The sequence below is a fragment of the Glycine max genome, chromosome 7 (assembly GCF_000004515.6).
Source record: "Glycine max cultivar Williams 82 chromosome 7, Glycine_max_v4.0, whole genome shotgun sequence".
Taxonomy (NCBI): Eukaryota; Viridiplantae; Streptophyta; class Magnoliopsida; order Fabales; family Fabaceae; genus Glycine; species Glycine max.
In genome coordinates, this window is record NC_038243.2 from 12,274,412 (window position 1) to 12,288,306 (window position 13,895).

A 13,895-nucleotide genomic window follows, 5' to 3' on the forward strand; every position below is an offset into this window, starting at 1 on the left:
ATTCAAAGTTTCCAAGATATCTAGCTGTCCAAAGCTTCTTAATTAATACATAATATTTTAAATTTTTTAAGTTCTAGTTTTATGAAATATGCTATAAAATCAATGATTTTCTTTAAGACATCTTTTCTTGTGACAGGTCAATTGCAAACAATTCATTGAGTGGATATGTTCCTTCTACCATTTGGCAGGATAGGAATTTAAAAGGAGCTGAGGAACTTATCTTGTAAGACATGAGATGATAATTACACAATTTTTCTCACTCAATTTGCATTTGGGAGCATGCATGTGTCCTTTATCTCCTATATTTTTCATTTGCGTAATAAATGAATATAGCATTTGCAAACTGTTTTAAGATTAGTCACTTGTACTTATATACTGCTTATTATTGTTCCAGTGATTTCCCCCTCTGCAAGTTCATGGATATGCAATCGGGCACTGGCTGGAATAGTCTTAGGTGCAATTGCACGTGTAGTTACATTATCTGCAATTGTTTCCATTCTTAAATTGAGAATACTGCCAATATATGCTCAATTTTTCTGTGGCAATGGAGCCTCCTGTTAGCAAAATTATACTTTCAAGTTTAATTTCTTAAAATTCAATATACAAGAAATTACACTACAAGATCTTAGATAACATATTTCTCACTATTATAATATTTCGTAATTTTTACAAGAGATTTAGAGAAGATACCCGAATCCATAATGCACTTTAGAATTTCCTGGTTGACATTTCTCCCTTCTCTGACTTCCTTTCCTTGGTCTCTAAGATGGTGTAGAAATTCAAGTGAAAATTGAAAATGAAAACTTGATGGAAAGAGAGAGAAGTTATTCCTTTTTAAATCAAAAGTTTTGTATAACTCCCTTTTCAAATTCATTTTTTTTAATGTCAAAATTACCCTTAATGAAGTGAGAAGAGTGGAAATTAATTTTAATAAAACTAAAATAACCCCCAATGACTTTAATACATTTCACTACTACAAAAAGCACATTCAACATTGGTAGATTAACATCGGTTTTTCAAAAATTGATGTTAAGGTATGATATGTTAACATCGATTTTTTACAGAAAACTGATGTTGGACTTATATTTTAAATTATCATAACCCAAGCCATACTACTTTCCTTGTGCTTTGTTCTTCGCTTGTTCGTCTTCTTCTTCGCTTCTTCTTCTTCACAACCATGAGTACATCTTCTTCAGCTTCTTTGTATAGCTTCTTCGCGACCGTGACACGTAGCTACGTTACCTAGGTACAACTTCTTCTTCTTCTTCTTTGTAACCGCAATGACCTTAGTCTTTGTTGTCTTCTTCTTCTTTGTTTCTTTGTTTGGGGAACTTGTGCTCAGTGCAAGGATGTTTGTTTGTGTATGTTGCAAGGAGTTGGTTTGTGGAAGTCGTGCTCGCTGAAAGGATTAGGTTTTTGCTCGCAAGGTGTCATTTTGAGTGAGGTAAACTATTTCATGTCTAAGCTTCATTTTGTCTAACCTACAAGGTTTGTGTTGTTTTGGTTAACCCTAGGTACATTTCATGGTGACCTGATCGAGGTACGAGGAAAGCTTCAAGTCTCTGCGCCATTGTTTTAGATCTCACTGCCATTGTCACTGTTTGGGTTCGAGGTAAGCTTGGTCCCTGTGCCTTTGTACACCTTCAAGTTGTTTGGACTTAATCTCTAGTTGCCTTTTTGTTTTCAATGTATTTGGTTCAAGAGCTGTTGCAATTTTGATCCATTCTGATTTGTAATAAGCCTGAGCTCTTGATTGCATTTCTAGAGCATACTTACATTCAGTTTTGTGATCACGCATGTAGCGTGCCATTCCTTCATAGTTTATTTTGCCTATTTTATAGTTCAAAGATTGAGACTTTAAAGTGTTAAAGAGATTAAGGACATGTTACAGTTAGTAGGGTTTCTTAATTTTCTTAATTCATTACATTCTCGATCATTTCTTGTATCGCTATCAACCAGTCTTTTCCTTTTCTATATTTAGTTTTTATACTGCAAGAACTCCTTTCAAATAATTTTAAAGGTTTCGTTTTAGTGAGTATAGAGTAAACAGGAAGCTAACTCTTCATTTTCAATACCTATTCTCAAGAAGTTCAGCAGTGCAGTCCTAATTAACAAGCTTTGAATATCTAGAACCTATTCTAGTATACATGTTCCATTTTGCCTATATATGTAGTCTCCAGTTATGCAGAAAAGGTTATTTATCTCATAGTTTAATGTGACCAAGCTAAGAAGTGATAACAGAATAAGACTTAATTTAAAATTAAGTATTAGTCACATGTTACGTTCAATAGTGCAACCTTATCATTCCCTCACTAACATAGTACCAACCTTACCTACCAGTCACCACTAAGTGTTATAAACTTAGAATTATGTAGAAAAATGGTATCTAGTGCCTTGATTCTGTACCATACGTTGATTACAGAAAGATACACTAAGTCCCTGTGGCTTTTGCTTACACTTACTACTATCTAACCATGCCATACTCATCCTAAATGACACCATATGTGGCCTTATAGTTCTATCTGTTTTAAGACCCACCATTATGAAGAAAACAAGTGATAACACCACTAGCTGAGAAAAATACACATCCTTGGTTGTAACAACCAAGGATCCAAACCAAGCACACACACACGTCACAACCAACAAATACTTGAAACCCATGTTCTCAACTCATCTGGTAATTCAACATGTTAAAGACATTTTCAATAGAAACAATGTAGAATAAGCTACTTAATAATCATAAACAACCAATAAATATTTATCTACTCTCTATATCTTTAGTTCTACAAATGAAGTCACCAATCTAATAGTCTGATATGTAATATTAATAGAGATAAACTTGAAAAAGAAAAAATGATAGTTGATAGCAATGATTCTTAAAGTAAGGGTATTGAGAATGAGTTACGTTATAGTGCAGTGCAGGCATGGAACTATAACACATAGGTGTAACATGCCATTCATATATAACTATAACCATGATAGGGTTCCTTGTTATCGAAAATTTAATTTATTTGTTATCATTAGACAGATGAGATGGTGAAACTAGCATTTAGGCATGTTGTCTTATTTCCAATCATATATGGTTGTATGATATTAATTTCATGCTAGCATTTCAGGTTAGAAATGGTATTATTTAAAATTATTGGTTTTGTGGGTGTTCAGTATGATTTGACAAGTCGTAGGTCTTGAATAATGTGAATCTGTTCTTTGCTCAATTATATTTGACATACAATATTGTTTTGTACATGTTTAAGCTAATGGAAAATAAGTTGGTAATCACTTCTCTTTTAGTCATTGATAAGGATTATCAAGATCAGTGTTGTTTGAAGGGATTACATATGTGGATTGAGTAGTTACCCTTTGATAAGGATTAAACCATCCCTGGTTTTGTTGGAGTGCGTGTGTTCTGATCTAAAATTAAGTAGTACACTTTTGATTTGTGTGTTGGTGCTTAGGTATGATGTGATTGATTGGGTTAGTGAAAATTGATTGGGCAGGGTCTGAGCAGAAAGTTGGTCCATATATTGTCTGCCTTGCTTTTTCTGGTTTCTTGGGCAATTTTCAAGTATCCCATTTCTTCAATATTTGAATCTTTGATACTAGTTTAGGTGTGTGAACTGCAATGCATTGATTGTTGGTGTTGCTGCAATCTTTGATACTAGTTCGGTCCATATATTGTCTGTTAAAATCTGCTTTTTTGTCCTCCCACACCACCTCTATAAGCAGCTCCTGTTTAGTGCTTTACTACCAAAATCCACCTCCAAAGCTCTCTCTATCTCTCTCTCTCTCCTTCATCTTCTACTTCCTTCTATTACTCTAATTCTACTCTTTTTTAACCAAATCATATTTTTTTCTTTTCTTTTAACCAACCATGTCTACAACATAAGGTTTGCTCTATCTTGTTGTTCTTCTTCATCTCCAATTAAGTTTAATTAAAGAGAAGAAAGCTAGCTAGCTACAAGGTTTGTTTGTAGTTGTCTTCATTTATTATGAATATGATCTTCTCACTGAGACATAGAGACATTTAGTTTGTTTCTCTCTCTATCTCTTTTGAAGAGATAGATAAAAATTAGAAAATACCTAGAGTGGGATAAAGAGAAAAGGACAATGAAAAATACATAAAAGAAATGAAACTTGTGCAAATGAAATCACATTATCAACGTAGATTAAAAAATTTACCGTCCATTTTCTTTCCTCAAAGTTGTAGATGTTGGAACCTTTGACACAGTTCCCCTTGAAGGAACCTGCCCAGGAAATTAAAAGGAAAACATTTATTAATCAATTTGATTTTGTGCAGTTTAAGAATAACCATTTATACTGTATAAAAAAAACATTTGTCAACATTGAACAGTTGTCCATGAAGATTTTCCAATTAATTACCTGCTTCTTTATCAAAGATTTGTCTTCAACATAAGTTTTTGGCTGGTTGAAACTGTTCTGGAATGTCTTAAATGCTCGTTTGACTATGTCCTTATCCCCATGTTCTCCATAATTAAAGATATCCTCATGGTACTTTGAGGAGCTGGATCAGGATTACTTGGAGGCAAGGTCAAAGACATGTGCAAAGGTTTGTTAGCAAAATTTCTACTCTCCCCACTAGAAGTAATTTTCCTCCTAGTCAAAGATGGAGAGCTTCCCTTTCTAGTTGAAGAAGTAGGTGCCACTGTTTTGGTAGGAGTTTTTTATGCAGGCTTTGAACTTTTTGGTGCTGAAATTGGGGATGCCTTAGAAGTAGGTAGCATTGATTTCTTCTTAGTCTTGGCTGCATTGCTACCCTTACTCACAAACTTAACCTGTCCAAAATAGATGATGAGAAATTAAAAACCAGGCTACCAAATACCCAACCTTTAAGAAAGAACATGAATTTGATGGATATATGAATTAAAGAAAACCTTAGATTCCTTTGGATGATTCAATTTCACATCTTTTACTTCAACTTCTGAAGCCTTTCCTGTCTCCTTGTACACAACATGTGAAATTTCCTTCACATCTTTAATAGAGCAAGACAGATTTGCAAGGAACAAATAATAATAGTAATGAAAAAAGAAATCAATTTCTAATTTGAAACAACCTTATGAAAAATGGGGTTTACCTTCTTATCTTCAAACATTGTTGCATCCACAAGAAATTCACCCAAAAGTAAATTAGTACTTAGCCATAGCCCCAAAGACACATGGAAGCTATGCACAATGTGGTCTGTAAAGAAGCAATTGGGGAATAATCATTCCTAGATATCTCACTGAAAAGACCAGGAGTAAAATGCTCACAATGGGATAAAAAGAAAGAGTCTTGAAAATAATTATGCAGCAAATGATGAGTAAGGGGATAGCAGGGACATGTGCATGTGGATTTTGGAGTGAGAAAATATCAGAATATGAGAATACTTTTTTTTTTCTTCTTTTCCTTTACATCAATTTCTACTTCACTTTTCTACAGTAACGACACCCTTTGTCTACTTGTGGTACTTGAGGAAACTTCTAAGATGAAAAATTCAATCATAAACAATCTAATATCCCCCAAAAGCAAGAACTAGATCACAACTATGATTACATTCCTAAAGAAGATTTAACTTTTAATGGCAATAAGTACCAGCCTCTAATTCAATCATATATGGCAATTCTTTGATCCCCAGCTACACAATATCCAGTTAAAGGAACAAGATTGGGGTGCTTGATTCTACCAAGAAATTCTAGGTCTCTTGCAGCCTCTTCATCTGTCAATGTAGAACCAGCATTCAAAACCAGATGTGGAATTAGAGGCTGTTTATTTCCAACTGTAATAGATTGAAAAATATCATCCTGTTTCTGTTGCTTTTCTTTAATTTCTTTGATCTCAGTAACCAAAGCTATATACAAAGGTATACTAAGCATAAGAAAACATATGCAACAACTTCTTTTATCGATATAACTTTGGAAACAAATGTTGTCATTTGAAATAATCAACAAAAAATACCTACGTGTACAAGTGTATATTCTGCCAATATAAACTGTCATTGTTTTTCTTCATCAACAACTCAGTATAAATTTCAGTTATTGCTGTTTGATTTACAGTTTTTAGTCATTGATTGATGAGTTTGATTTACATGGTTGTTTCAGGAGCTCGGGTTATAATCCAATCTAAACTATATTGAGACACAACAAGTAGCAGCTCTTAAAATATTTTTGTTTCAGAGGTTAGACACCTACCGAAAATTGCTAGTTTTTATCTTTTGTTTGAATGAAACATGATGATGGTATATATTTATGTAGGTATATGTGATATATTTATGTAGAATATTTTTTTTTTTTGCATGTATTGCCTAGGATTATTTGCTATCAACATGGCAAAAGTTTTGACACTAGTTAAAGACAATAGGTTTGGTCTGTTCTGTATTGTTGCCCTCAAAGCTTCACCCAATTACTTAGATTACATTACTATCAAATAACACTTATAGCTATTCAATATTCATCCTTTTTGGAAACTACACATTCACTTGTATGAGTTATTAAGAGAGATTCCTCCAGCATGAAAACATCATCACCATTAAATTTTGAATGAAGCCCTTCATGTCCATTAAATTCCTTGAGTCGTACCAATGCCTCAATTAGAATCTCAGCCTCTTGATCCAAAGAAAAATCTCCTCTTTTTTAGATGGCATGACTATCCATGATGCATGGCCAGATGTTACGCTGCATTCACTTCTATCATTGCAGAAGCTATTTTTTTGTCTACCTAATTAACTAACTACCTTTCTCACTGACAAACTAACTCTAACAGTCATCTAACAATTGATCCCATCCTCTCGCAACCTACACTCATGTTCTGCAGTTGTGGCACAACACCCATTCTACCTGTTTCAGCCACCATGCAAGGCACAAAGTTTAATGGTCTGCTGGCACAACACCCATCCTCTCACAATCTTGGTTAGTGTATGTGAGATCCAGAGTTTAGTCACCTTTGCTGGCACATCCTCCTCCACTCAAGAGCTCAGGTCTGTTGGTTTTGAAAGCAGTGGGTTGGCTGGTGTACTCACAACCTTATCCTTCTTGGCTATCACATATTCCATCCACCTCTGTCAGACCACCTTCTCACTACCAGTGGGAGGGATTTCTCTTTTACTACCCACACTTGAATCCCATACTTCTAATGTGGGACTAGTCTCATACCTTGTTGGATCCTAACATCTAATCTTGGTTAGCATCTTGCTTTTGCTTGTATTATTATAACTTTATAAGCATAAAGCATGTCAATTATATCACTAATTTGTTCCTCCAGATTTTGGTTAGGGTAAATGGAAGCATCATATGCTGCTTTTATTCTATGGATAATTAGATAATGGATAATGCCATTGAAGTGAAATGGTTCCAATTAAATCAAGATACATAGTAAGGGACAAAGGATTCCATGAAGAGATAACTAGATAGCATTTGCTGCTCAAACATTGCAAGACATAGTAAAAATATTGTAAGACATAGTAAAAATATTTGATAATATAGATGCTCATCAAATCTTCCATATAGATGCACATAGTCAAGCCAGCCCTTTCCAACCCCTCTACTAAAAAGCATCCACTCCCCACCACCTCCTCCTAAGAATCCCTACAAGTACCCATCTCCCCCATCTTCAGTGTACCCTCACCCCCATCCTCATCCATACCCACACCCTCCCTATGTCTACCACTCACCACCACCCCCACCTAAGAAAAAACCATACTATTACCACTCTCCACCACCACCTCCTCCAAAAAAGGCTCAAACCAACTAATAATATCAAGTTATTTACTAGCAACATAAAGAGATAAAGACATGTCTGTTAGGAGCTATTCCCAACACAACCAGACTTGTCCTTACAAATCAGCCCTCCAAACGCCAATCCCACACCAAGTTGGAGAAGAAGCACAAAATAAGACATGGATTTGGGGTTTTGGAAGAGAGGGTTCGACTCAACAAACTCCATTGAATCAACAATTTCCAAACAAGACTGCTGCTTCAAGACCATCCCTCTCTAATCCAAAAGCCTCAGATAACAATGAATCACATATAAAATGAATCTATCATACCTCTAACATATTCACAAAACAAGACAGATACCCAACTACAATAATAAAGCATAAGCACCCCCCAAACCCAGAATTCCAAATTAGTTACATTAAGAACTGTTGATGTCGATATTTGTCTGTAATCAAAATTTACATTTTGTATGTTCTTGTATGTCATGAATGTAATATGCTATACAAACAATTGTTGATGTCAATATTTGTCTATAATCAAAATTTAGATTTTGTATGTTCTTGTACGTCATCAATGTAATTTGCTATATAAACAACTGTTGTTCATGCTGAGTGAACCTTAGATTCCCGTTTGAGACTAAATGCAATGATTCATGCAGACAGTTTGCATTAGTTATTGTATTTAGTCTTGAATTATCCATTTGGATAGTTTGGGGAGACTGATATTTTTATGTTAGATTCATTTGTTAAGGTTATTATTATTTTGACTAATTTGATGAAATTTCAGTACAATGTGTTGGATCAATTGACCTCAGAATAATTAAGAAGGGGGGTTGAATTAATTATGAATGTACCTTGACTAATTAAAAATTTATCCCTCTTAATGTTACTAGATTCAATTCGACTTTACTACTAAGTTATGAGAAAGTAAAGAACAGAAATAATAACTTAGACAAAAGTAAAGCGGAAATAAAAACTGCACAGTGGAAAAGTAAAGAGTGTAGGGAAGAAGAAAACAAATACTGAAGAAGCAAAGCTTCATGGTGAATCAAAGGTGTTTTGATGATAACAATAATGATAACAAAAGATGATGGCAAAGGTGATGACAAAAAGTGAATCAAAGATCAATCAAAGAACAACTCAAGTGAATCAAAGATCAATCAAAGAACAACTCAAGTGAATCAAGAACAATTCAAGAGTTCAAGATAAGAATCAAGAAGAATTCAAGACTCAAGAAGAAAGTTTAGAGTCAAGAATCAAGATTCAAGGTTCAAGATCTCAAGAATCAAGATCAAGATTCATGAATCAAGAGAAGGCTTAATCAAGATAAGTATGAAAAGTTTTTCTCAAAAATTGAGTAGCACATGATTTTTCTCAAAACATGTTTACCAAAGAGTTTTTACTCTCTAGTAATCGATTACCAGTAGCAAAATTGTTTTGAAAAAGTTTTCAAATTGAATTTACAACGTTGTAATTAATTTCAAAAAGTTGTAATCGATTACAATGTTTTGGTAATCGATTACCAGTCCCTTTGAACGTTGAAATTCAAATTCAAATGTGAAGAGTCACATCCTTTCACATAAAAGCCTTGTGTAATCGATTACACTGATTTGGTAATCGATTACCAGTGACTGTTTCTGAATAAATCAAAAGATGTAACTCTTCAAAAAGGTTTTGAATTTTTCAAATTGGTTTTAAGTTTTTCTAAAAGTTGTAACTCTTCTAAATGGTCCTCTTGGCCAGACATGAAGAGTCTATAAAAGCAAGGCTTTGTTTTGCATTTCAACAATCTTGAATACTTTTCAATCAATCTCTTACAATCCTTTACAAGCCTTGAATCTCTTTGAACTTCTTCTTCTTCTTTGTACCAAAAGCTTTCTAAAGTTTTCTAGTTTTCTAAACCTTGAAAACTTGTGCTATTCATCTTTTCAGTCTCTTCTCCCTTTGCCAAAAAGAATTCGCCAAGGACTAACCGCCTGAATTCTTTTTGTGTCTCTCTTCTCCCTTTTCGAAAAGAACAAAGAACTAACCGCCTGAATTCTTTTGTGTCTCCCTCCTCCCTTGTCAAAGAATTCAAAACGACACAGTCTGAGAATTCTTTTGATTCTTTCCATTCCCTAATACAAAAGTGTTTAAAGGACTAACCGCCTGAGAATTCTTTTGTATTCCCATTCACAAAGTATCAAAGGTTTAACAGCCTGAGATCTTTGTCTTAACACATTGGAGGGTACATCCTTTGTGATACAAGTAGAGAGTACATCTACTTGGGTTTGACTGAGAACAAGAGAGGGTACATCTCTTGTGGATCAGTTCTAGTGGAGGGTACATCCACTAGGGTTTCGAAGAGAACAAGGGAGGGTACATCTCTTGTGGATCTTTGCTTGTAAAAGGATTTTTACAAGGTTGAAAGAAATCTCAAGGACTGCAGGTCGCTTGGGGATTGAATGTAGGCACGGGTTGTTGCCGAACCAATATAAAAACTCTTGTGTGTTTGTTTCCTTCTTCCCTACTTTTTTACTTTCCGCTGTGCATTTAATTTCCGCTTTTACTTTCTGTTAAGTTTCTCTTTTACTCCATATTCTCTTAACAACATAAGTAAAAGCCTTAGAAGAGTAATTTTTAATTAGTAAAGGTTTAGGAGTAATTAATTCAACCCCCCCTTCTTAATTATTCTGAGGCCACTTGATCCTACAAGTGGTATCAGAGCAGGTATCTTGTAGAAAGTCTAACCATTTCAAGATTAATGGCCTCTCTAGATTCTTTGTCTTTCAAAAGAATTTTCAGGAACAGGTTATTCCAAGATTATGATGAAGACCAAGTCATCTTGTGTCTCATGAAAAAATCTGATGAGAATAACAAAGAAGATTCTGTAAGGAAGAAATGGTACATAGACAGTGGATGTTCCAAGCACATGATGTGTGATGTATCCAAATTCACAACTATTTCCCCCAAGAAAAGTGGACATGTTACATACGGAGATAACAACAAGGGCAAAATTATTGGAGTCGATAAAATAGGTACGAGTTCTTCTACTCCTATTGAAAATGTGTTGCTTGTAGAAGGTTTGAAGCATAGTTTATTAAGTGTTAGTCAATTATGTGATAGAGGATATAAAGTATCTTTTGATTCTGAAAAATGTGTTATTAAGCATGAGCATGACAAAGATATTGAACATATAGGTTTTAGAGAAAATAATGTTTACATGATTGATCTAAAACAAAAATCTGAAAAATGATAGATGCTTTTTAAGTAAAGATTGTGAACCATGGTTATGGCATAAAAGAATTGCTCATATTAACATGGATCATCTAAATAGACTAATTTCAAAAGATCTAGTTATTGGTTTGCCTAAATTAAAATTTGAAAAGATAAGTTATGTGATGCATGCCAAAAAGGTAAACAAACAAAAGTATCTTTTAAATCTAAAAATATTGTTTCCACCACTCAACCATTGCAATTGTTACACATGGATTTGTTTGGACCATCTAGGGTCATGAGTTTTGGTGGAAGTTACTATGCATTAGTAATTGTTGATGACTATTCTAGGTATACTTGGACTTTATTTCTTACTCATAAAAATGATGCATTTCATGCATTTAGAAGACTTGCCAAAGTTATTCAAAACAAAAAGAATCTCAAAATTATCTCCATCAGAATTGATCATGGAGGTGAATTTGAAAACAATGATTTTGAAATATTTTGTGATGAATATGGCATAGAACACAATTTTTCTGCACCTAGGACACCCCAACAAAATGGAGTAGTAGAAAGGAAAAATAGAGCCCTAGAAGAAATTGCTAGAACTCTTTTAAATGACACACCTCTTCCAAAATACTTTTGGGTAGAAGTAGTCAACCCCGCATGTTATATTATGAACAGAGCCTTAATCAAACCCATTCTTAAGAAAACCCCATATGAACCTTTTCACAATAGAAAACCAAACATTGCACATTTACATGTTTTTGGATGTAAATGTTTTGTTCTAAACAATGGTAAAGAAAGCCTAGGAAAGTTTGATGCCAAGGAAGATGAGGGTATCTTCCTTGGATATTCCTTACATAGTAAAGCATTTAGAATATACAACAAAAGAACCATGACAATTGAGGAATCAATACATGTTACTTTTGATGAAACTAATATTACCTCCCCGAGAAAGGAGTTTCTTGATGATATTGCAGATACTTTGGAAGATACACAAAATGAAGAAAGAAATCTGAAAAGAAAAAGAGATGATGAAGACAAGGATGATCAAGATGACACAGCACAAGAAAATGATAATCTTCCCAAAGAATGGAAAACTTCAAGAAATCATCCTCTTGACAACATCATCGGTGATATCTCAAAAGGGGTAACAACTAGACACTCTCTTAAAGATTTATGCAATAATATGGCATTTGTTTCATTAATAGAACCTAAAAATTTTAAGGAAGCTATTATAGATGATCATTGTATAGTAGCTATGCAAGAAGAATTAAATCAATTTGAAAGAAATGATGTATGGGAATTAGTAGAAAAACCTTCAGATTATCCAATCATAGGAACTAAGTGGGTATTTAGAAATAAATTGGATTAAAATGGTATAGTAATTAGGAATAAAGCTAGACTAGTAGCAAAAGGATATAACCAAGAAGAAGGTATAGACTATGAAGAAACTTTTGCACCTGTAGCTAGATTAGAAGCTATTAGGATGTTATTAGCATATGCATCTATTATGAATTTTAAACTATATCAAATGGATGTCAAAAGTGCTTTCTTAAATGGTCTAATTCAGGAGGAGGTATATGTGGAACAACCTCCTGGGTTTGAAGACTCACAAAAACTAGACCATGTCTATAGGTTGAAGAAGGCACTTTATGGCTTAAAACATGCACCTAGGGCTTGGTATGAAAGATTAAGTAAATTCCTATTAGAAAAGAATTTTACTAGAGGAAAGGTACATACCACCTTATTCATAAAAAAGAAGGATAATGATATCTTGTTAGTACAAATTTATGTTAATGATATAATTTTTGGATCTACTAATGAATTTTTGTGCAAGGAGTTTTCAATTGATATGCAAAGTGAGTTTGAAATGTCCATGATGGGTGAGTTAAATTACTTTCTTGGACTACAAATCAAACAAACAAATGATGGGATCTTTGTCAATCAAGCAAAGTATTGCAAAGAACTCATTTAGAGATTTGGAATGGAAAACTCAAACCACTTGGCTACTCCAATGAATACAAGTTGTTATCTTGACAAAGATGAATCCGGTCAACCTGTTGATCCAAAGCAATACAGAGGTATGATTGGATCTCTACTTTACTTATCTGTAAGTAGGCCAGATATTATGTTTAGTGTATGCATGTGTGCAAGATTTCAATCAGATCCAAAGTTTTCACATTTAATGGCAGTAAAAAGAATCATAAGATATCTATTAGGAACAGTTAGTTTAGGATTATGGTACCCTAGGAATTCTTTATGCAACCTAGTAGGATACTCAGATTAAGATTTTGCTGGATCAAAAACAGATAGGAAAAGTACTAGTGGTACATGTCAATTCATAGGGTCTACACTTGTTTCTTGGAAAAGCAAGAAACAAAATAGTGTAGCATTATCCACAGCAAAAGCAAAATATATTTCTGCTGGTAGTTGTTGCGCACAGATTTTGTGGATGAAGCAACAACTATCTGACTATGGAATAGTATTAGATCACATTCCCATAAAATGTGACAACACAAGTGCCATAAACATATCTAAAAATCCAGTTCTTCACTCTAGAACCAAGCATAGAGAAATTAGGCATCATTTTATTAGAGATCATGTTTTAAAAGGTGATGTTGTTTTAGAGTTTGTAGATACTAAAAATCAACTTGTAGACATCTTTACAAAACCACTAAGTAAAGATACCTTCTATAACATTAGAGGAGAATTAGGACTAATAGATGTTAGTGACTTATCAAAATAAATCTCTATATTATTATGGTATTTGAACAATTTACTATTTCCTTATTTGCATGGTATGTTTGGACCAATATTATGTATGTTATTTGATTATGTGGAGTTTATAATTAATCTATTCATGGTTGTTGCTTCATGGTTTTCATGGTTCTTGCTTCATGATTTGGTTGATATTTTTTCATGAACATTGTATGGATGTTTAAGTTATATTTGTATACCTTAAGTTTGATACGCACTTTGGCTTTTT

At 33.8% G+C, this 13,895-nt stretch overlaps 1 pseudogene; it reads right to left on the reverse strand.

Annotated features, from left to right (window-relative positions):
• Positions 1–4,175: 4,175 nt before the first annotated feature.
• On the reverse strand, positions 4,176–4,742 carry LOC100799095 (uncharacterized; annotated as a pseudogene).
• Between the last annotated feature and the right edge of the window lie 9,153 nt (positions 4,743–13,895).